The sequence below is a fragment of the Nomascus leucogenys genome, chromosome 1a (assembly GCF_006542625.1).
Source record: "Nomascus leucogenys isolate Asia chromosome 1a, Asia_NLE_v1, whole genome shotgun sequence".
In the NCBI taxonomy this organism is placed as follows: Eukaryota; Metazoa; Chordata; class Mammalia; order Primates; family Hylobatidae; genus Nomascus; species Nomascus leucogenys.
This window is the reverse complement of record NC_044381.1, coordinates 10,182,892-10,208,404: the sequence shown is the minus strand read 5'-3', so window position 1 is coordinate 10,208,404 and position 25,513 is coordinate 10,182,892. Positions and strand designations below refer to the sequence as shown.

Sequence of the window (25,513 nt, the reverse complement as noted above, 5' to 3'; positions counted from 1 at the left end):
CAGGAAGCCTACTTCATTTATCTAAGCAACTGATGCTGTCTTTAAAGAAATCTAGCATTTGCTGATTTGTATAAGGCTGCTTAGTGAACCTTACTATAATTTTCATTGTGCCATATTACCTTACAAATGTGTTTGATAAAACATTTATTAAAAATGTGTTTCATATTTTCTTCTCGCAGGTAGTAAAAGATGGTAGTCAGGCCAACATATTATACATTTCATTCATTCACATGCTTTTAAATAAAATATTTAGATTCAATATTAGACCAGAGATTTTTATCTTTATCTGTATTGTATATGCTGAAAAAATATTAGAAACCTCAGACATTTTTCATCTACAATATGAGTTTCTATATGGATTAAAATCATTGAGATACTGACATCCAGCAAATTTGAAAATCAACTGCTCCCGTGGTACCCTACTGGGATTTGAAAGTAACCAGTCCGGGGCTTTTCTATGATTTCTTGGGAAGTAAATTTTTCAGCTTGTTGTAGTTACTGATTCTCCCTTATGGTGGGTTCCTTTGCTTTTGTGGCTTGTACTTTTTATATTATGAGTCCATCTTTAGTGACTTGTTGTTTTTCAGTAGAAATTTTAAGTGCTCTCAGTTCCAGCAGTCTTCTTTAATTTCATTTTTGAATTTACTTCTGTTTACTCACCAGCTATGTTACTGGTCTTGAATTAGTTTAATTTTTATGGCTTTTAAACATTATATTTAATTTAATACTGCATATTTGAAGTGGTAAATGATTTCCATGTCAGGTTACTGGACCATGTTACTAGGAGTGGCCCAAGCACACAGTTCCAGATTTGGAGAAGCTCAAGGTAAAATAAAATATTCATATGCATAAAAAATTACCTAATTCCAATGTAATACATTCAATTATAAAGATATATTAAAAGTTGCTATTGGATATTGTTTTAGATTATATATGCAAGAGGAGTGGCAGGTGCATAAAATATTATCATAGAATAACCCTGACTTTATAAAAATACTGTAGGAATAATATATTGAGATAAGCTCAGCATACATATATTTGTCTTTATATTAAAATAAAAAGCATAATATGAGAATATTACTCATCTATCTTTGTAAGATAAGAATATTCTAAAGATACATTTCAGAAAAGTTATACTTCAATTATTGTGTTTAAATTTTGATGAAAGAAAGTTCAGTCTCTTATATTCTTGATAAATACTGATCTTTTAAAAGGCCTTAATATATTTTGCAATACATTGCATGATATAAAAAGTCTATAACACACCAGACTAATACCAATATTGGGAAATTTATATTACTTAGAAGGAAATAATTAAAAAATAGAATGACAGCAAAAAGAAAATATTATTACTGAGAACCCACCTTGTGCCAGACAGTGTGAGGGATGTTTTATGTTCATTATCTTATTTAATCTTCACAATCGTTATTTTTGAAAGATGAGAAAAACAGCCCAAAATCTAAAACTAGTAAATGGCAGTATTGATTTTCAAACAATGTTCTGTCTGAAACCCCAGATCCCTATTCTTTCCTAATATAACGCCTCTTAATATAACATCAGGTTGCTTAAAATATATTTTATCACAGCATTTACTACGAAGTAAGTGGAAGCTGATGAAAATTATTCTTTTGTTTTCCTTTCTTAATTGAAATGAATCTGCTAATTGAGAGTGAGAGTTTCCATTTAATTATAATGTTTTAGGGCTCTGAACAAACAAGTAATGCAGGTATGAATCTCAATAAGGACACATTTGTAAACACGGCACATACATTTTAGAATCATTTATATTTGAGCTGTATGAGTTGGGAAAAATGCTTGTCGTACGTATGATTTTCTTAAATGCTTTCTCGTAAATGGTGCTTTATTTGTTTTAGATTTTGCTGGTTCAGTTGAGTGCAGTTTGCAGCTGATTCAAAAGTTTAAGAGGTGATACCCAATTTGCACATATAATAATTTCCTTTGCTGTCAGAATGTTTAAGAAAACAATGAAAAACAAAAAATTGTGAGAAGCATCAATAATGATTCAATCAGTATACTGATAAAGCAAATTTCCTGTATTTTTTCTCTCTACTGCCAATGTTACTTTAATAGTTTTTGTTCATGCATTTGCATAATCCCATCTCTTAAAATTAACCAGTTTAGCTGTACTTCTAGGTAACTTACCCCACAGGCAGATTGCCTCCCTGTTCTTATAATGTCAATAAAAATTAAAAGTCTTCGAGTTTCCAAGTATTTGGGTTTTTAAAAAATTACTGCACTATATTTTTTCCTTATATCTAACCGAAATTTTACAAGGTAATTATGTGAGAGGCAAGGAAACAAAGTTCTTTTATCATAAATATAGTAATACAATTGCAACTAGCATTTATGGATGATTAGTGTGTGCCAGGAACTGAAATGAGCTTATGTGTGTTAGATAATTTATTCCTTGCAAAAATCGTGTGAGGGAGATACTCCGATTCTAAATTTACAGAGGAACAAGTAAAGAAACTGAGTCTTAGCAGTGTGAAGGCTACAGAGGGAATAAACAGTGGCACTAAAAGTGAAATTTGGCTTTTTGACTCTATAATCTAAATCACTATGGTATAACAATTTCAAAAAAAATAGATTTTGTGTTGATTGTAGAAAATTTAGAATAGGACAAAAATTTGTTTATATCCTATTATTCAGGGGTATCCACTTTTATTTTGATAAATCTGGTATACTGGATGTAGATACCCTATCTGTGTATATTTTCAACAAACTTTTACATGTGTCACAATTAAACATGTACAAATATGTTTATAGAACCATTATTTATAATCATGTTAGGTGGAAACAACATAAATGTCATTAATAGTAAATTGGATGAATTCGCCATTGTATATTCATATATTAGAATTCTACACAGCAATGAAAATGAGTAAACAATGATCACATATGACGTCATCACGGTTGATGCTCAGAAATGGAGCCAAAAAAGCCAGACACCAAAAACAGACATGCTTTTATGTGATTTGTTTAAATTACAGATATCGATAAGCCAACCTACAGTATTATAAGTCAGGTAATGAGGGCTTGAACTTAAATGGTGGTGGTAAGCCTATCTAATCTATCCAAAAACAGTATTTTATGAAATAAGTACTATTACTATTCCTATTTACTTATAAGAAAACTGAAGTTCAGAGAGGGTAAGTAATTTACTAATTTTCACAATGCTAATGGAAAACTCCTAATTCAAATCTAATCTGTTGAGCTCCAGAGCTCCAGTGCTCAGCATTATAATAGACAAGAATCAGAAAAAAATGCCTTTTCCATGGAAGACACATTCATCTCAAAAAAGAAAAGAAGAGTTCATATTAGATATTTTTTTCAAGCCTACTCTTCCTTAAACATATTCTTTATCTCCACTATAAAATTGCTCATTAATATTCTCCTTCCCCACAGACTCTTCCCTCAAACATCCAACTTTGTCAGTCTGTCTTATCCCAAATCACTCTTTCAATCTTGAACCCTGCTCTCAAAGCTCTAATCCTCTTGCTTTTGGGAATGGTATTGAAAACTCAAGAACATATCAAACATATCAAAATTCTCTCTCTTATCAGTTTGGAATTGTGAAGAAAGAAAGAGGCTGATCTACACTGGAAAAATGAGTGAATATTGTGAATGTGAGATGTCTTGATTTCAGTGAAATTGTAGAAGTTTGTAGAAAAGATGGAGGATGCTTTTCTTAATATTTCTTGAAGGCTCACATTTTTCAACCATGTAGTATTCTTCTATCTCTTACTTCCTTTATTCTTTCCATTTATTTACTTCATGGAATAGAACTTCAGCTTAGTGTTTACTTCAAGTTTAATGTTCTAAGCCTTCTAATTGAGAGTGAAAGAGACAAAAGAAGGCAGATTTTGAAAGTCCCTAAGCTGAAATCAAAGTAATGGCCTAAACAATGATTGGCCCTTACCATCTTTTTAACAGCATTTTTTCAGGTGATAATTTTAATGTGTTTCAAAAACATTTATCTTCTTAGGTATGTGAACATTCTCCTTAAAATCCTATTTTAGCTATTCAATTTTCTCAGTATATTTTATTCCTTTAAATAGAGTGCAAAGGTAAATTTTAACATTAGCCCTTCATATTCCAAACCAAAGTTATCCAAATAATACATTTTTAATGTACAGGGAAAATAATAGCAAAATTAAATGGCAAACTTGTAATTTTTTTAGCACAAATAGATTAGTAAACATGCAGAAAATATGCAAAGCTCTAGTGTTTACAATGTTTTAGCAAATTACAAATTATCTCAAGAAAGGGAAAAGCCAAAGGACAAACATCAATACACATTCCAAGGCTACATAAAAATGATTTCAGTGTTGGAAAAAATTATTAGATGGAAACAATGGTGATAATGGGGGGAAATACATTTTGTTAAACTGTCTCCCCCAAGGTACAGGATAAAAATTCAATTTTGCAGCAACCACAATAATGTCTTCTAGACAGCATGCTTTCTTCACAGCTTTATTTTGTTTTAAAAAAGAATAACAGAGCACAAACCCAAACTATAACTTAGCTAAAGCACAAGTCCTGAATTTACAATTTTATTAATCGAAACTGAAGCAGATTTACCCAGGCTAACGTTATAAAGCATGCCCCGGAGCAGAATGTTTCCCATGAAATGTGTTACTAGTGATGTCTATCTACATATTTCTATTTAATTTAGGATTAAAAGGATTCTAATGATTTTCTTTATTTTTACCTGATTTCTTCTACTGGAGTTAGATGGACATTGTTACTTTGCCTACAACTTCTATGGTGATTGGTAACCCTCGAGGAACCTGAGAATCCACCACCTTAATCAAGAAGCCATTGCAATTTTCCATGTTCGGTTATAACTTGTAAAAATAGGATCAAATAAAGAGAAAAATATTAAGCTGCAACTACATTGTAAATTTGTTGTATCTCCTTTTCCCTAAATGCATAGCAGAGAAAATCAGTATCATAATGTTATTTATTCCTACTGAAGAAATTGTTGAGTTTTAGATTTTGAAAGGAATCGGGAGGAAATGAAGGAGAGTGTTTCCTATAAGAAATGCTTAGTGTCTGGAATAATAAAGAGCTGGTTAAAATTGACGAATCATTAGGGTGCCCCTGGGATGTTATCCTGAATCCAGAAATGATGGAGAAATAAGCATGATTTTATGGAATCTAAACCACAAACCAGTTGATTTTGTTCATTGGGGCACAAAGCACAGAACGTGGCATAAAGTAGGGACTTGGAAAAGACTAAATTAAACCATCCCATCTAGCACAGGGCCACATAATTTTGTTGCAACATGTCTTCAGTTCCCACTCTTAATATCAGGACTTCTTGGGGCTCCGGCCTAAACTCTTTAATGTGCTACCTATGTACTCTCCAATTCCCTTGTCTTCATATATGATCTCTGTGATAATGATTCTCAATGTTTATCTCTAGTCCTAGACTCTCCACTGAACTACAGGTTTCCGCATCCAACTTCCTACTTGACATTTGTACTCATGTATCTAATGTATGTCACACCTAAAATGGCTAAAATGTGGGTTGATTCTAATCAACGCAGCTGATACAGATATAGTAAACATGTATTCTTCCTATTCCAGTCTTGCTCATCTCAGTAAATACCACTAATATCCACTTAGTCACCAATATTCCAAACCAGCAATAATCCTTAATACCTTTTTTTCGCTCATTTCTCTCTAATCCATTGGCAAGTCTTGTTCCACCTTCAAAATATATTCCAGATCTATACCAACCTCTCCAGTTTTCTCCATCTCCAGCTACACTTTAGTCTAAACCACTACCAGCTCTTGCCTGGAAAGGTTCAAACCTGATCTCCCAGTTTTTGCTCCTTCCTTGGCTTTCAGTTTTCTACAGAGTAGCCAGAGGCATGTTTAAGACAAAACCGTAATGTCATTCAACTTCTTAAAACCCTCCAATGACTTTGCATTGCCCTTGGAATATAAACCCAAATTTCTTGGCACTGGCCTACTTGCACTCCTTAATCTGGCCACCTACCTCTCTAAATGTATTTTTTACCACTCTATTCTGCTTACTAAATTCTAGTCACATTGGCCTTCTTTCTGTTGCTTGAATGTAAGTGCACACAAGTCCTTGTGTACTAACTATTCCTTTACATAAACATTCTATCTTCTTACCTTGCATGGCTGGATTGTTCTGTGTTGCTCCGGCCTGCCCATCCAATCTAAATATTCCTCCTTTGAGCTATATGACATGTTTTATTTTCTCCATTTCACTAATTATCTGAAATTATCTTATTCCTTTATTTGTTTAGCTGTGTATGGTCTTTCTCTTGCCTCTCCATGCCACAATAATGTAAGTAGGAAACATGTCCGCATGGTTACCACTATATCCCCAATGCCTAAAATAGAATACAGAACATAATAGGTGTTAAAAATATTTGTTTCATAAGCAAACATTTAAAATTTTGTTTAATTAATAAATTAATAAACAAATTATCTCTTACTCATTTTATCCCACTGTATTTACTTACTGATTTGTTTGACATTACACCACTGTTTATTCACTGGACTTATCACATGGTTAAAATATTTTTTACAATGTAAGAGAACAGGGAGAAATGAAATAGAGTCATTTTTTATAGAAGTGCATGGAGGTGTGGAGAGTGATTATGCAGTGCTTTCAAAATCTAAGAAGTGCATCTTACTTGAGATATGGTTCGCTTCCTGGAGAGAGAGAGAGAGAGAGAAAGAGAGAGAGAGAAAATATATCAATATTTAGAAATGTATCATAACTTATACATGCGATATCACAATTCTTGAACATTATTCGTACATTTTCTTTTTTAAGATTAGTTCTGGTTTGTTTTTTTTGTTTGTTTTTTTTTTTGTTTTTTGAGACAGAGTCTTCCTCTATCGCCTAGACTGGAGTATAGTGGTACAATCTCAGCTTGCTGAAACCTCTGCCTCCTGACTGCAAGCAATTCTCCTGCCTCAGCCACCCAAGTACCTGGGATTACAGCCTTGTGCCACCACACCCGGCTAATTTTTTGTATTTTTAGTAGAGGTGGGGTTTTACCATGTTGGCCAGGCTGTTCTTGAACTCCTAACCTCAAGTGATCCACTCGCCTTCGGCTCCCAAAGTGCTGGGATTACAGGCATGAGACACCGTGCATGGCACCTCATTTTTTTTTGTTTTTTTTTTGTTTTTTTTGCTCCCTATTAGACAAACGTTGAACCATCTCACCGTAATTTTCACATCCCATATGCCCTCTCACTACATTATTTTTCATTGCTTCTCTGAGCATCATTATGGATAATTTCTTCAGCTCTGCTTGCCCATTAATTCTTCCTTTAGTTGTGTTTAATATATTGGTTTATTTACTTAATATCAATTATTTCGTTTTTCTGAAAATTGGTACCCATTGAAAATTGTCTTATTCTTTTGATATGTCTTTCACATATTTGCTCAGACATCTTTTATTTTTAATAATTTTAAATACTCATTTCATAATCTATGTTTAGAATTGCATTATCTCAATGTTTTGGTATTTCTAATCTTGATCTTGATCTTTGTACTGACTTTCACTCACGATTTCCTCATGTGTTTTATAGCTATGGATTTGAGCTTCTACTTAATAGGACTTCATATTTATAAATCCTAAGTGTCCTTTGTTGAGAATGTACCCTTCCAGAGAAATTTGGTGATTAAATGTATGAGGTAACAACACAGGAATACTTTTTTTGTTAAATCTCCCTTTAGGATTTCTTTGTCCTTGTGGGTGGTAAAAATTCAAACCTGAAACATTTGTGACAGATTTTTAGAAGAGACTTTTTATCACTTCTCCTAGAGATCCCAAGGCTCTTCTTTAAGATCGACAAATGTTGCAGGGAACATCCAAATATCACTGACTGCATATTAACCATTTCCACCTTTTTCTTCAGTTTTGGCCACTGGACATTTCTATACTATATTTTTTTCAAGGATGCATTACAGTATTTGTCATATTTTATTCCAGTATTTCAAATATGTTTTGCATTAAGATTGTTTACTGTCAGTTTACAATATGTGACACATCTTTTTGGCAAAAATGAATCAACTTTCATTTGTATTTTTATGTTTGCCCTGTAATAAACATAAAGAACTCACAATTATGACTGCATTAGTCCATTCTCACACTGTTATAATGAACTGCCTGAGACTAGGTAACTTGTAAAGGAAAGAGGTTTAATTGACTCACAGTTCTGCATGGCTGGGGAGGCCTCAGGAAACTTACAATCATGGCGGAAGGAGAAGCAAACATGTTCTTCTTCACATGATGGCAGAAAGAATTGCCAAGCCAAGAGGGAAAAATCCCTTATTAAACTACCAGATCTCGCGAGAACTCACTATCAGGAGAATGGCAGCATAGAGGTAACCACCCCCATGATTCAATTGCCTCCCACTGGGTCCCTCCCAGGACACGTAGGGATTATGGGAACTACAATTCAAGACGCGATTCCGGTGGGTACATAGAAAAACCGTATCAATGACTGGAGGAAGAGTTATCTGTATTTCAGGGAAAAAAAAATAAGACATAACATTTGGACTTCTTGTTTTACAGAGAAAGGCTGGTCTGTATTTTTGGCTCAGGCTGTTTAAACAATATATATAGTAAGGTCAGTCATACCAAATTACCCTTCATACCCAGTTCCTTTCCCCGTTACTATTCACCTTCTGCCACTTCATTCCAAGTCCTGGACTTAGTACTGACTGATATGAGAAATAAGGACTGGAGTTTTGGTATGAGAAAAAGGAAATGCCAAAGGAAAGAGAAATCTGATGTAATTAGAAAAGAGGGGGATTTCTCTGATTACTTGTGTATATATATCTGTATATATGTGTGCGTATGTGTATGTGTGTGTGATAGAGACATATTATATGTATTGTGTATGCATGTAGGTATTTCAGTGATATTACTGAAACTCATAAGAATTTCATTGCAAAAATAATTTTCTATGCCCAGGATGGATACCTATTTGCATTTATTTTTATAATTATTTCTATAATTGGTTCTACAAGTCAATACTGAAATAGCTGGCTTATTCCTACCACCTGCCTAGTACAGATATACAGAGAAGGTAATAATACATATTTAGTTTTTTCTTCACTGTATTTTCCAGCAAATCATATGATCACAATATTGGGACAATATCCAACTTAGTATTCTGTTCCTGCATTCAAATGCCAGGATTCTTTTATAGAAAATAGACACCCTTTATAAGAATTAAATGATCGAATATGGAGAAGCGGATGGGTAATTCTAAAGGTTATTTGAATAAATTTGCATCTGAAAGGTTCTCAGGAAACTTCTTTTAAGAGAAGCTTTCTGTAGGTGCATATGCTATCCATAAATCACTTGATTTGGTTTGACTCCATTTCCTCACTCTTACCGGCATCACTAGAGTCAAAGCAAAAGCTCCAAAATTGTTTACAGTATCTTCCTTCTTCTCTCAATCAATAGTTATACATTTAGTAATTATCTGTTTTAACTGGAAGGATTTCTATATTTTCCAGATGCCACTCTCAGGAGCTAATCAAAATTCTGTAGGGGGTGGGGAGATGTGGTGGAAATGAATGGAAAAGATAATTGACCTGAAAAAAAATTTTTTTTGTTCAGATAAAGGAAGTGAATTAGATCCACAATTAACAATTATACATCGTTGAAAATATGTTGTAGTATTAGAAGGATGGATTTTGATTGGTCCTATTATCTGGTGTTTTCAATCATGTGAAAGAAAGTCTCCTTTTAAATGTCCTCAGAACAGATACTGGGGACATTTAAATATTCCCTGCTTTACATTTATCTCTGGGGAGAGTATCTTAGTTAAATTTTGGTTACCATTTGAGTAAAATAGACGACTGCCATTGAGTCGTTATTTGTAGGAAGCCATAGATCTCTGCCGTTCCTTACCCAACTATATTACCACTGGCACGGAAGTGCAAGGCAGCAATAAATCAATGGGTACTTAGAACTCATATTTTTCTATTTACTCATCTACCAGTGCCAGTCCAGAAAAAAAAATCAGTAGGTAAAGTTAGGTCCACACTCTATTTTTTTAAGAAAGTCAGAATAATATAGATGATAGGTATTAATAATTATAACAAAAATTCCGTTCACTTTTATTAATATTTCCAAAGGTACTTCCATGATTACTGATTATTCTATTTAGAACATGTATTAGTCTGTTCACATGCTGCTAATAAAGGACATACCCAAGACTGGGTAATTTAGTAAAGGAAAGCTGTTTACTGGGTAATTTAGCAAAGGGAAGATGTTTAATTGATTCACAGTTCCACATGGCTGGGGAGGATTCACATTCATGGCGGAAGGTGAATGAGGGGCAAAGTCATGTCTTGCATGGCAGCAAGCAAGGGAGCATGTGCAGGGGAACTCCCCTTTACAAAACCATCAGATCTCATGAGACCTCTTCACTATCATGAGAACCACATGGGAAAGACCCGCCCACATGATTCAATCACCTCTCAATGGGTCTCTACCACAATATGTGGGAATTATGGGAGCTACAATTTAAGATGAATTTTAGGTAGGGTCACAGCCAAGCCATATCAGAACACTTTGAAAACTTCGTCCTTTGGAGGGGAAAAATGTCCACTAATAATCTAGGCATGGACTCAGACTACCAGCACATTTTAAATTACTGAGTAGCATTCTACTCTAGGGGTGTCTTTAAATCACAAATACTTTAGAGAAAAATTGTAATTGTATGTTAGGTCATGTTACTCCTATGATGAGAACTAGAGGGGATTGGAATGAAAAGCACAAAATCTGAGAAGCTGAATGTTGAACTATCACATTCTATGCTTAGGTAAAAAGAACCTAATAAAGTCCTCCCTCTTACCAAATTAAGAAACCAGTGCTTTTATTTTAAATACTTATGCTAAAGTTTTTATTTCTGTTGTTTAAAATTTTATTATTCAGTAATACCTTCTCTTGATAGGTAATATATTGTATGAAACAGTAAGAAAAGTTCTTAATGAAATAGCAGAATAGTGGATTTATAATTATTTTAGGCAAACAACACAGAAAACCTTAATACGAGTAACTACACAGAATTGTTTGCCAACATTTTGAAGTCTAAAGTGATTGTGGGCCCAGAAGAATAGTGAAGTATGAGACATTGTGGGTATGTAATACACATGTATGCTTCATATAGGCAGAGTCTGATCTGGCATAATTGGCTAGGAGTATAAAATTAGCAACAAGGCAATGTTATTATTTCATTTTCCATAAGAAGATAAGTTCTCTTTTCTAAGATTATGCCAGTAACTTCCATCTTGGTGCTGGGGTGGCTACGTTCATAGGTCAAAGCAAATGTATCACTGTTCCTCAAAACATTAACTTTTCATACAAAATTTAACCCTGTGGGGGAAAAAAACATGTTTTTTAAATCTAAAAAATATAAAAAGAAAATGTGTTCCCATATGATTGAAAAAGTCTTAAAGAATTTTTCTAAAAATCATTTATCAATAAAGGACATTCTTCACCCTCAATTTCTTTATTTTTTGTTAAACTGAGAAGTTTTATTCATAGGGTATATTACTATGACTTTAACAGTCAAGTTTTATTAGCAGAAACTGCAATGGAAATTGCACTTTTCACTTAAAAAATTATTGACAAAATATGGAAAATATGCACCATATGCTATCTATACACTAAATAAATTGTTTCCTTTAGCTCAATTAGCATCTTCTGGACTTCTCCTATTTCAGAGGCATAGCAGGAAGTCCTCTGGGTAGGGAACAATGAACAGGGTTGAGGCATAAACACCAATATGGGCTAAACACACAAAATAGGATCTGATAAATACTGTAATAAACATATAAAATATGGTGGGAACATCTAGAAAGAGAATAATTTCTTCTCTAGGTGACAAGACAAGCTCTATTGAAGAAATGTTAATTGAGCTGGCCATAAGGAATGGCTAGAAAAAAATATTGAGGCAGAGCAAATGGAGTAAACCGAAGTATGGAAGGAAGGAAGGAAGAGAAGCAGGGAGGGAGGGAGGGAGGAAGGGAAGTTGGGCTTACGATTCGAGACTAGTATACAAGGGAAAATAGTGGCAGATAAACTTGAAAGGTAGCATGAATATGCATTGGCGAATTATGGAAAAGAATCATAAAAAGTTAGAATAGGAGCAACCTACTAAAGCTCCTGAATGCTATGCTAAACACCTCAGTTTGTTTTAGATAGGCAACAAAGAGAATTTTTGAGCTCAGGAAGGTGGTGTATATGGCACTGTCAGAGCTGAGAATTAGGACAAGTAATTCAAGGTTGTGTTTGTGCCAGGACCAAGATTGTATTAAAGAGATGACTCTGTATTTTTGCCTGCCTTTTAAACATATATATCAGAAGAAAATATTGATGTAATACATATATATGCCAGGTATGCCTATAAAAAAGATTTTTTAATAAACAACTAATAATCTGTTTTAGTCCTTAAATGGTGGTGATGAAATACTTTCATCTGAAATAAATAATTGAGATCTGATCATGTATCTTCATTGCTTACTTAATTTTATTTTGCTTCTATAGATATGTCCATAACATGTGTTTGAAGACAATTTGAAAGGTTTTGGTAGTTTTTATGATCACAATATCAAATACATTTTTGTTGTTTCAGATGATGGTGCCTGTCCATTAACTGAACATCTGTGGTAAGTTTATTTTGCTCATCTTATGTCTGCACGGAATACTTTTCTTTTTGATATTCTAAAGGATTTATTTTACCTATAAAACTTTGGTTAAAATTCTTTGAATGAGTTTCCTTCTGACAATCCATTAGGCATTTTAGGATGTTTTGTTTCTTCTTTTCAATTAAAACTAAGACTTTAGTTTTCAACCAGATTTTCTCAACAGAGATGTTTATTTTCACAAATGCTTCACTTACTCAAACTTTAACAATCTCTCAATCAACTAGAAAAGTAATATCCTGTTGTTAGTTACTCTTTTAGTAGTTACAAGAAATACTTTGTAGTTTTTAGATTGATAGCAGAATACCCAGTGGATACTGACGCAAAAATTATTTTTTGTTTTCTCTATTATCCTTACAATAAGAGAAAGAAGAAAAAGAAATTACATTCCTTAGCTTACATAATTGCCTTATATTGCTATGATTATTCATTGGAAACTAAGACGAGTGGATATGACTTGGAACAATATAGTTAATCTCTGGAGAAGTTGCTACCCATTTATGTCTCTCTTGGAAGAATAAACACAACATATTTGTGTGCTTTCACAGTACTGGTAAACTGGTATTTTCAAGGATTCTCTGCACATTGCCAGACTTAGAAAAAGAAGACTCTACATAAAATTGTTACTCATTTTACTTCTTGAGAGTTTACCAGTTTATAGCAGATTGAGAGAAAGTGTTGCATTTTTTGTTCTTATTCAATTACGATAAGGAAAATGTTATGAAAGAGTGTCTTTGTATAGCATCCTCCCCCTTCCCTCAGACTAGACTGCTTGGTAAAATAAGAAATGGCCAGAGTGGGAGCTGGTTGGCAGGAGGATAACAATTTTGAAGGTATAAAAAAAAATTTACATAGGTTTTGGATAAGAAATAATAGAGGAACTGTATGGGGTGCTGTATGTGGTGTGACTTAAGAAAAAGCAAATGTTGGAGAAAAAAATTAAAAGCCTTATTGTATATTACATTGGTGCTTCTCAAACCTTAATATGTCTATGAGTAATGTGGGCTATCTTTTCAAAATGCAGATTCTGATTTAGAATTTGAGCTGAAGTAGGGCCCAATAATGTGCATTTCTACTAGCTCCTAGGTGATACAAAGCTGCTGGTTTAAACACCACACTGTAAATAGTAAGGTAGTATATAAATAACTCTGTTCCTTTGACTGCTCCCCAAGGGACTTCAGTCAAGACATTAATTTTTCAAACGTTTGATTTGGGTTTGACTTTTAGTGCTCTTGATTCACTGTTTGAAAGGTTATCTTAAGATTACAGCAAAAATGCTGTTTTGTTGAGTCACATACAAAAAGAACTGGGTCTTGACTAGCTTCTGTGTCTGTTTTCCCTCTTACTACCTAATTATTCCAGGGTAAACTGTAAAGGATTAAAAAAAGTCAATCTCTTTCAGTCAAGTAATTTGTGAGTGAACAAAATACAAGATTTTACAAAAATATAAATATATTATTCTAATACTGCAGTCTATTCAAAGGCAATCATATCACTTTGCAATAGTCCAATTACAAAAAGCAACAACAATGGTTGTGGGGGTAGATAGTCCTAACCATAATACAAGTAGACATTATCATCATTGTTATGCTTCAAAGTACTTGAGTTTTGCTTGAAAATGTGATAAAATGCTTTTGATTTCATACCGCATGCCTACTGACATTGTGAATGTTTTCTAGTCTATGTTCAGCTAGTTCAGATCTCAAGATTACTGAGAAAACGGGGTAGATGCCAAAGTTGGCAGATTTGGTTAGTAACCATGAATAATGGGGCCAAGAGGAAATTGGCACAAGGAAATCTGCCACTGGTCTACTGGTAGAAGGAAATCAGAAGAATTTTCTGAAACCCAGAGTCTTGTAGGTGCTTGAAGAAGGCCATGGAAGTAGAAGTTTCAAAATCAATTGAAGTTTTCTGCTAAAACTCTCCTTTCTTAAACCAGGTTGCATATCAGAATCCACTGTGAAGTCGAAAAGGCTAGTTAGACCTGGGTACTACCCAAACCAATTAACTCAGAGTCTCTCAAGGTTAATGAAGCTTAACATCTAAACTTTGATGCTTCAGCTCCCTGGTGATTATATCAGGAAATGGAGTTGAAAATCCCTTACATTAGGGCCTGAAATTTTACATTTTCAACAAGTTCTCAAGTGATGTTTATGTTGCTGCTTTGTGGACCACACTTTGAGTAGCAAGGACCAATTAGACCCCATACTTTTTTTTTTTTTTTTTTTCATGTTCCTGGGAGGGTTAGCATCAACTGGGAGTAGTCATCTTCTCTCTATGGATGAGGGGAGGAAGGGAAAGGAAGAAAGGAGAGAGGAGACATCCAAATGGCACATGGTGGAGACAAGGTAGAATGCGCAACTCCCCACAGGATTGAATTTGTAGGTCAATGAAAAAACCCCTGTACCAAAATAGCTTCTCTAATTAAATCATATAGTTCCTGAACATGCATTATTAAAATTCATTTGATTTCACTGCATTCCAAAGCTGACTATGCAAACATGATCTTTGGTGCAATTGCTACAAATATAGAGCATGGAAGGAGGAGTAGAGTGGGCAGGGATCTGGATTTTAATAATCATCCCAGATGACTTTAATCAAAAATGGAGCTTGGAAGCCATTGTTTTAGACCACACAACAACATCTTTTTTGACTTTGTTTCAATATGCGTACATATTCCCGTTCTTTAAATCAATAATTTATATATACTATTCTATGCATCAATAGAGCTCAATATAACAAGATAATAATAATAACAAAAGCTACATGGTGATGACTATTTGCCAGGCACTCTGAAGAGTTTCATATTTATAAAGACAATCCTAGATAATATGTGCTATTATTCTCATCTTTACATATAAGAAAACTGGGGCACAAAAATATTAGATTGCTAAAATTTACATAACTGGTAAGTGTTAGAACTGAGATTCAAACTCAGATATTCTGGCTTCACAATACATGTTCTGTAAACTTCCAATCAGTTGTGAATTGATCCGTGTATTCAACAAACACTTCTGGAGGAGCTTTTATATACTAGGCAATTTTTAAGGTACTAGGAATAGAGCACTAAAGGCAATAAAATATCTTCCCCTATGGAGATGTCCTTCTAGTGAGAGATACAAGCTCTTATTTTTAGAACAACCAGAATTTTTTAAAAGGTCTCAGCATTCATGACATGAAGACATAGAATTCAAATATAGGCATTCCATTTGCTTTCTGAATGATTTTGTCAAATCACTTTACCTGTTTAGTAATCTGATTAAATGGTGTAAAGGGACATGTAAATAACTTATTTTTATTACTTTACATCATCTTTTAGCATAATAAAAGTTTTGTGTGTATGTATGGTTTAAAAAATAAAAGTTTTGTGTGTACGTATGTTTTAAAAATGTCTTAATGGTATCTCACTGTGGTTTTGATTTGCATTTCTCTGATGGCCAGTGATGATGAGCATTTCTTCATGTGTTTTCTGGCTGCATAAATGTCTTCTTTTGAGAAGTGTTTGTTCATGTCCTCTGCCCACTTTTTGATGGGGTTGTTTGTTTTTTTCTTGTAAATTTGTTTGAGTTCATTGTAGATTCTGGATATTAGCCCTTTGTCAGATGAGTAGGTTGCAAAAATTTTCTCCCATTCTGTAGGTTGCCTGTTCATTCTGATTATAGTTTCTTTTGCTGTGCAGAAGCTCTTTAGTTTAATGAGATCCCATTTGTCGATTTTGGCTTTTGTTGCCATTGCTTTTGGTGTTTTAGACATGAAGTCCTTGCCCACGCCTATGTCCTGAATGGTATTGCCTAGGTTTTTCTTGTCCATCTCACACCAGTTAGAATGGCCATCATTAAAAAATCAGGAAACAACAGGTGCTGGAGAGGATGTGGAGAAATAGGAACACTTTTACACTGTTGGTGGGACTGTAAACTAGTTCAACCATTGTGGAAGTCAGTGTGGCGATTCCTCAGGGATCTCGAACTAGAAATACCATTTGACCCAGCCATTCCATTACTGGGTATATACCCAAAGGACTATAAATCATGCTGCTATAAAGACACATGCACACGTATGTTTATTGCGGCACTATTCACAATAGCAAAGAGTTGGAACCAACCCAAATGTCCAACAATGATAGACTGGATTAAGAAAATGTGGCACATATACACCATGGAATACTATGCAGCCATAAAAAATGATGAGTTCGTGTCCTTTGTAGGGACATGGATGAAACTGGAAAACATCATTCTCAGTAAACTATCGCAAGGACAAAAAACCAAACACCGCATGTTCTCTCTCATAGGTGGGAATTGAACAATGAGAACTCATGGACACAGGAAGGGGAACATCACACTCCGGGGACTGTTGTGGGGTGGGGGGAGGGGGGAGGGACAGCATTAGGAGATACACCTAATGCTAAATGACGAGTTAATGGGTGCAGGAAATCAACATGGCACATGGATACATATGTAACAAACCTGCACATTGTGCACATGTACCCTAAAACCCTAAAGTATAATTAAAAAAAAAAAAAATGAGCGAGAAGAGTCACCAGAAAAAAAAAAAAAAATGTCTTAATGAAAAAGATTGATTTTCCCTATGGCAGTAGACACTAAGGGCATCGTGAAAGCACTAGTTATCAGGAAAGTATTGGTGGCAATGTTGCGGTGTTCGTGTTGGCATGGGTGCTAGCAGTTATGATATTTGCGATAATGGTGATGTTGACTGAAATGATGAAATTGATGGTAATTACTACCACTTATTAAGCACTTACTATAGCTCAGGCCTTGTGCTAAATTATTTATATTCAGTATTTAATCCATTCCACAGCCTTGTGGAAATAACAATGTATTTTAGAGCTCAAGAATTTGAGGATTAGAAAGCTTAAACTACTCACCAAGTCACATAGCTCAGCAAATAATGGAGGCTGAATTTAACCCAACTATATCAATTATCTATTGCTATGGACGAAACCACCCTAAATCTCAGTGCCTTAAGAGAAAACTTAGTTATTCCTCATGATGCTGAGAGTGAATTCACTATGCAGTTATTCCACTCCAATAAGTGTCAATAGGGATCTCATGCAACTATATTCAGCTAAGAGATTAACTGGAGGTCTCAGTTCTTTTCCATTGGCCCCTTTTTCTATATGGTGCGTCATCTTCCAATGGCTGTCCATATATCCTTTCTATATAGCAGACTAGCATGGTTTCTCACATAGCATGCAGCTCAGCTCCAAGGAGTTTTGCAAAGGAGAATCCCCATTGCAAGTGCCTCTCCTGGTATCAAGCTTGCTAATGTCCCATTGGTCAAAATAAGTTACATGAACTAGCCCAGAGTTAATGAGGAAGATGACAAGTATAAGCACACCTGGAGGCATGGTTCAGTCTATCACACCAAATATTGCTGCAGGGCTTTCTCTTCAGTTCATCTAAAACCAGGTTCTTGTCACACAGCCAGGAAAGATTAGGTTCGTGGACACATAGAAGGGTGAGAAAAACGATTTATTGGGTAAAAAAGGAAAAAGAGAAAAACTTTCAGCTGAGCAAGAGGGAAGCCGATTAACCAGCTCCTGCCCCATCACACAGGAACTTAAGAGACCAGGTTCCTCCCCTCTGCAAATGACCGGAATTTCCACGGCTCCACCCCATTCTCCCAGTGTGCAGGTTGGTCACAGGTTCTCCAGTTAGCCCTTTTTGCTTGGCTGTGTCAATGTGGCTGACTCTAATTACTGTAATATAGTTTCATTACTATAGTATATTCCCTCCCTGAGGAGATTGAAAGTGAACACTGGAAGAAAGCAGACTACAAAATATTGTTGAAGAGACACCATAGACAAATTTGACCTGGGCTTATTCCAATAACAGTGGGTCATCTATGTAGCCAAGAAGAAATGCATTATAGAAAATTCAGTCTTAGGTAAAAGCCAGGTTCAAAGTTCGAAAATTCAGAGACTTTGAAAGGATCTCTGATTATCAAATTAGCCTAGAGTCACAGCAAAGGTAGCAAAACTGAAAATTTACAAACTAGAATTCTACTCTTGGCCTAACGTAGGATCCCATTCTTGCAAGGACGCATCTGCAGGCAGGTAGACAACAGAAGGACCGTGGTAATTTTGTATCTACTGACATGAGACAATTTTATCTCAGTTGAATCCTCAAGACCAAACCCAAAGATGCAGAAAAGATCTTGATTTGAATGATTCAAAAGCCAGGACTTCTGCTGTTACCAATGACCTATCTGTAATGTACAGCAGTCTCATTTTGAGGTTGTGAATAACTTTGCATTGTAAGCAGGTTTATGACCCAGTGGGCCTGTCAGGATGACTTAACTACAAAACAAACATCCCACTTACTAAGAGCTTTATCACTGTGGTCATCAACGTGCCCAGATTACTGTATGTAGCACACTGCTCTCGCTGAGGGCCAAGGGGAGTCTCAGTTGTCCAGCAAGACCATAATGAAATAATGAGTTTTGCCTCACTGCTTTTCCGGCTATTTCTTTTTTCAAGAACTCTACAGAGAATATTTGTCTCCAGGACTATGAATTTGGTACTTTTCACCAGCTCTGAATTTTCTCTGTTGCTTAAGAGTAGTAAGGATCAACACCCTACTCTCATCATTTACAGACTAACAATGTGGAAAATTGAGTGAACTCAATATGATTGCCACTCAAGGGTTCTCTCTGTGAACCAAAGTCTTCTTTAAATTTTGAGATGCATTCCAAATAAGAAGGCAGAAAGGAACAAACCGTGTGTGCAAGAAACTTTTTGCTTTTTCTTAACACAGAATGGAAATATAGTGGCATTTCCCTCTATTAAGACTAGAGGCAGGGCTCACTTCCCATGTTTTTCCAGGGAATTTGGTTTTATTACTTAATAAAAACTGAAAACATATTACTATAAATGGAAGAGAAATAATGCCCTAATATATCAAGTAGAGATTTCTAAGTTGCACCAACAAAATAATTTGGTGCATATACAAATGAAGACTCACGTTTATGGAATTCAGATTTTGTGTATGCAAAACAGATAATGGTACAATCAAAGAAGTGCCTTGATTAAAATCATTGTATATGCAAATTCATCACTTGCTAGAGCAGTTATATTTTGGCACATGCATACATAATTAGTGATTTCTAATTTAAGGTAGTTCCATGGTAGAAATAGTCTTACCTAGTGGCATTCATGTTTTACCCATTAGTCAAATCAAGTCTTAAATTTTTTATTTTTTTATTTCGATAATCACATTAGTCATTTAAAAAATGAAATGTCTCCTTGTTTATCAGTATCATTTAAAAATCAGAGTAGTTTATAGCCTCTAGTTTTGAAAACTGGCTACACAAATTATTCCTTGGAAAATACTGATATGCCAAATGTTGACTCACTTTCAATTTAGGGGCTTATTTTAAATGATAAAGCAGTAAATGTGTAGCATATATAGCATATCCCTGATCATAAACCCTCCATTTATTTCAGATTTTTATTCATATTTGACATTTCTGAAAATTAAATAGATTTAAAAGTCAATTAGTGCACTTAATGCAGTCTCTTATCCTTAAAGCAACCCTCAACTTAATAATGCATCTTACAATAAAAACTATCTTATCGAGATATCTTGATAAACACCATCTTGCAGTCAACACCATCTTCTTAGAAATCCAGTCTTGTTATCAGTGACAACAAACACTTGCCTGTGATTACTGTGTGCCAGGCCACTATCCCTCACAACCAGCATGTAAGATGGATTGACTGAATTTCACAGAGGGGGAAACAAACACAGGTTACTTATGTATTAGTAACTCTTTCAAAGTCACACAGCAACTGCTTGACAAAGTGAGGAAATTCAGAACTTGATAAGACTGTACCTGCTGTCCTCCTTAAAAGCAACACTAAGTCTGCTTCAGTTGCTCATGTAAAGCATCTGTGACTGTACTAAAAGTTGTAATGAGATCTACTTGTCCAAGAATTACCTCCTCGATCTCTTACCTCTTTTACCTGTCCTAAGGCAATAATAATAATAAAAATACATTTTTAAATTTTTAAAATTATTTTCTTCTTTTCTCTTACTCTCTTATCTTTTATTGTTTCTATGAATATTTTAGGACATTAGAAAGCTGTTCAGAGAGCCTGGAGAACCCCAAGACAGAATCTACCATTGACTGATAGAGTGGACAAGTATTTCATGGATCCCAGGAATTTGTTTTCCCATTTCTCTTAATAAGTATATTAAAAGTAAAAATCTAAGTACTTCTGTATTCTAATTCACATAGTCTTTGCTCAAAACTCTCCAATGGATCCTTAATCTTACTCAGAAGGAAAGCCAAAGTCCTTATAATGGCCTTCAAAGTTGCCCATCCCCTAGCCTCCTGTCTGACATGGTTTCCCACCTCCATCTTCCTCTTTCACTTGCTTAAGCTAATCTGGCTTTCCCGCTGTCCCAGGAATCCCCAACCAATGTCAGGCTGGAGGACTTTGGCCTCTGCTCTCTGTACCTGGAGTGCTTTCTCACATAACAGCATGTGATTTCCCCTAGCAATCTTCAAGTCTGCTGAAATGTCACCCTACCGCAATGCTTTTCTCCCACCTCTGTCTCTTTTTATCCCACTTAATGCTCTTAATCTACTTTCCATTGCCTCCAGAGCACTTACCTACCTTGCCTTTGATAAATCTATTTATTTGTCCAGCCTTTAATACTAGAATCTACAGAAGCTAGGGAAGCCATAAGAAAGGAGTGACTTTGTTTAGAATATTCCCTCCTGTATCCCCAGCCTCTGGCACAGAGTGTATGTTCAATAACTATTTGTTGCACAAATGGATAGTCAAATTATAGAAATAAACAAGTAAATGAATATTCTAGGACTCTATTCAAGGATTCCCTACTTAGCTTTTGCTAGAATGACTGCCTGTTAGGTACAGTATCAAATGGTTTTCTTTATAGCATAATACACGTGAATATATATTCAAGCTTGTCAATGGTTGGTGTATCTCATTTTAGGAGGCAAGTAAAAAAGGTGAAACTTAAAGTTATTGCAATTAGAGATAAATTACTGGAACATAATTAACGTTTTATTATTATTATTATTATTAATTTTTTGAGATGGAGTTTCGCTCTTATGGCCCAAGCTGGAGTGCAATGGCACTATCTCAGCTCACCACAACCTCCGCCTCCCGGGTTCAAGCAATTCTCCTACCTCAGCCTCCCGAGTAGCTGGGACTACAGGCATGAGCCACCATGCCCGGCTAATTTTGTATTTTTAGTAGAGACGGAGTTTCACCATGTTGGTCAGGCTGGTCTTGAACTCCCAATCTCAGGTGATCCACCTGCCTCGGCCTCCCAAAGTGCTGGGATTACAGGCATGAGTCACTGCGCCCAGCTGCGTTTTACTATTTTTGAGAACATAATAAAAGCAATCGCTAAGCAGTATGCTGCTAGCTATATATTATCCCTATTTTATATGTTTTACGTATATTATCAAATTTAATCCTCACGACAACCTTATAATGGAGGCACTATTATTATATCAATTTCATAAATGAGAAAAATGAGGCACAGAAAAAGTTTACTTACTTGTGCAAAGTCAGAGACAATCCCGTAGACTCCTATCACAAACTGAAATATATGCGTATCTATTTTTCTCCCACACTGACTTATTGTTCAGCACCAACTCTCCCTAATGATCCTGATTAAAATACCCACTGTGAAAGATTTTTTTTTCAGAAGGGTGGCAATATTATTGCATTCCCTTATACTCATTATCTCAGAAAGCCTGTTTTATTATTTATTCTTTCTGAGTGTTTGAGAAATTATCTTGGAGAAATTAACAAAATGCATTAGTATACACATGCTACTTACTTTCCTTAGACTAATACCTATAATTACTGGAATAAAAGATTTTTATTTAAATTTTTTTTTGATGGCAGTTTTCAGCTCGTATATTTAAAACTTTCCTGTTACAATCTGTTTTTTTTTTAATCATGTTTCTTTATAAACTTGTATATGAGAACAAGCCTGTGATTGAATGACGCCTCGGAATCATTCGCCATTGCTTTCTCTTTAGTACCTGACTGATGCTTAAAACTAAGGTAACCGTACATCTTACTTTACTTGGACAGTCCTAGTTCATGTCTCTTCTCCCAGTGCAATTATTAGCATGCTATACATGTAGATATATTGATACATTAGTGCTGGGAAGGGAAGAGAGTGGTCCCTTTAAATGATACTGAAGAGGGGAAGGGAAGTGCCGAGTAGAGGAGTGTGTGGTCCCTGGCTAAAGCTCCATCCCCACGGACCTAGGTGTGGACAGGCACCTCTGCCTTCATGCCCAAATATTGCATTTTCAAAGACCACCCTGGCCTGCCACAACCCCCATCCTGGGCCTATAAAAACCCAAGACCCTAGCAAGGTAAGGACAGAAGTTGCTGGACAGCAAGAGGAACGTGTCAATGGAAGAAGACACAAGCGGCTGGTCGCGGGGAAAACCAATCTCCCTTCTGGGTCCCCCATCTGCTGAGAGCTATTTCTACTCAATAAAACCTTGCACTAATTTCCCAAGCCCACGTGTGATCCGATTCTTCCAGTACACCAAGGCAAGAAACTCCGAGATACAGAAATCCCTGTGTCCTTGTGATAAGGAAGGGGGGTCTAATTGAGCTGTTTAACATAAGCCACCTATAGGTGGGAAACTAAAAGAGCACCCTGTAACACATGCCCACTGGGGCATCAGCTGTAAACATTTACCCTAGACATTGCCATGGGGTCGGAGCCCCACAGCCTGCCCATCTGTATGCTCCCCTAGAGGCTTGAGCAGTGGGGCGCTGAAGAAGTGAGCCATGCCCCCATCCCATAGACCCTGAGAGGGGGACAAAGGAACCCTTCCTGTTTCAATATGATAAATAATAGCATGTACTATCACTTTCAAAAGTGCCTCTGAAGTGTCCATAATGGACAATAAATTTTCTGCTCACTTATTTAAAGCAGATATGTGATATTTATAGAAAGTATTAAAAACAGCAGAGGAGGGAATTTTTTCAGCCAAGAATCCTATACCCAGTGAAACCACCCTTCAAAAATAAGGTTGAAATAAAAACATTTTCTCTTTAAAAAGAAAAAAGTCTATACTCTAGGTATAAAAGGGGAAATGAATAAATGTCCTCAATAACTTTATTTTAATTTCAAAAGAAATCAGTTAGTTAAAATCTGAACAAAAAAAATTACATTCACCAAAATGAGACACTCTAGGCCTAAACTATGCTTCCACTTGCTTAATAGAAATTCTCTCAACAAATCTGAAAAACCAACTTGTATTATTAAAATAGTCTTTGCCAGGAAGGATAAAACATTTATTTTATTTCTCTAGGTCTTTACTAGATTTCACATAAGCACACACTGAAAACATTAGAGATGCCCTAGCTGAAGTACTGTGTTCCATTTACTGTTCCAGAAAATTCATTCCAATGTAAGCCTTTGTAAATGTAGGTCTTTGGCCATTCTGGCTGGGACAAAGGAAAGAACAAATAATCAACCTTAGCACCTGCACTCACATCAAAGTCCCTCTGAGCATTAAATAAGTTATGTTATTTCTCATCTGAGCTGTAAGGACACAAATTCTTGGAATTCTCAGTCTGTAGATTTTGCCTAAAGGGTTGTTTCATTTCTCCCTTTAGATGAGGGAAAATGCCTCTGTGTTGGGGCTCAGGAGCCTGAGATGGACCTTCAGTTCCCTTTTATTTCATAAAATACCAGAGTACATCCAACTGTCCATGAAGCCTCAGACCTATAAACTATAACCTACTCCTTGCCTTTCTTTTCTTTTTTTTTTTTCCATCCAGAGGGTTAATTTAAAAATGAACACAGAAATATTAATCATACTATTTCTGTGATTTTATGTACATGTGAAGGTTTTAATTTTTAGAAAATGAAATATTTTAATTTTTCCTCATATTTTGCTGTTTAAAATGCATTTTGCTACAACTCTCTCACCTCCTCCTCTACAAATTTTTATAATAGCCATTGCTATAAAATGCATATTAGTCTTCAAAATGATTGAGTGCTTTCCTGGACGACTTAATCATCACCAAGAGTCTCACCACTGCCCTGTTGAAGCCTCCAGAAAGGCTAATGCAACCACCATTCGTTTGACCGGGATCTACCCTCACTCTTCATTCTCTTATTTGCTGGAGTCTTCTCTACTAAAATGTTGCTTAACATAGCAGAGGCATTTGAAGTTGTTTTCTCAGTGGTTCAAGGTGAGGCATTTTAGCAGGTCAGCACCCCTGGGTAATGAATCCCCATGTGGTTCATGAGTCTGTAGACTCAGGCCTGCCAGGGGCTCACATACTTCATTCCAGCCACATAGGATTAAGGGAAATCTGGAAGACGCATGGCATTGGAAACATATATTGGAAGCTGTCATTGTAACTAAGCCTACAGACTAGGACTCAGGTAATACAATTTCACCTAAGCTTGGGGTAAACAAATAGTTGCCTCTTTTTGTAGTGTAAAGTCTAAAATTTTCCCTTACGTAAGTATTTTCTTATAAGATGCAGGCCATATTGGGCTTCTGAAATCTCCCAACAAAGCTATTCCAGAAACAAATAGATACACATACAAAGGAGGCTCCTGGTGAGTGTTCATAATTGTTTTATGATATAGCACATTTTAAAAGAACCTAAGACTGGAGTCATAGTTAGGCTTAAATAACACCTCTAACATTTACCTTCTATGTGTCTTCGGACTGTTCACTTTAATTACGGTATTATTTCTTCAAATGGAAAGCAGAATT

At 35.4% G+C, this 25,513-nt stretch overlaps 1 protein-coding gene across 34 annotated transcripts in view; it reads left to right on the top strand.

Annotated features, from left to right (window-relative positions):
* The window catches only part of PTPRD (protein tyrosine phosphatase receptor type D), a 2,318,035-nt gene that overhangs the window by 1,213,164 nt on the left and 1,079,358 nt on the right, over positions 1-25,513 (top strand). For all 34 annotated transcript variants that reach the window (XM_030814138.1, XM_030813761.1, XM_030813755.1 and 31 more), the window contains exon 8: positions 12,676-12,709. The gene's annotated coding sequence lies outside the window, so the exon portion shown is untranslated. The remainder of the gene's footprint in view (positions 1-12,675; positions 12,710-25,513) is intronic.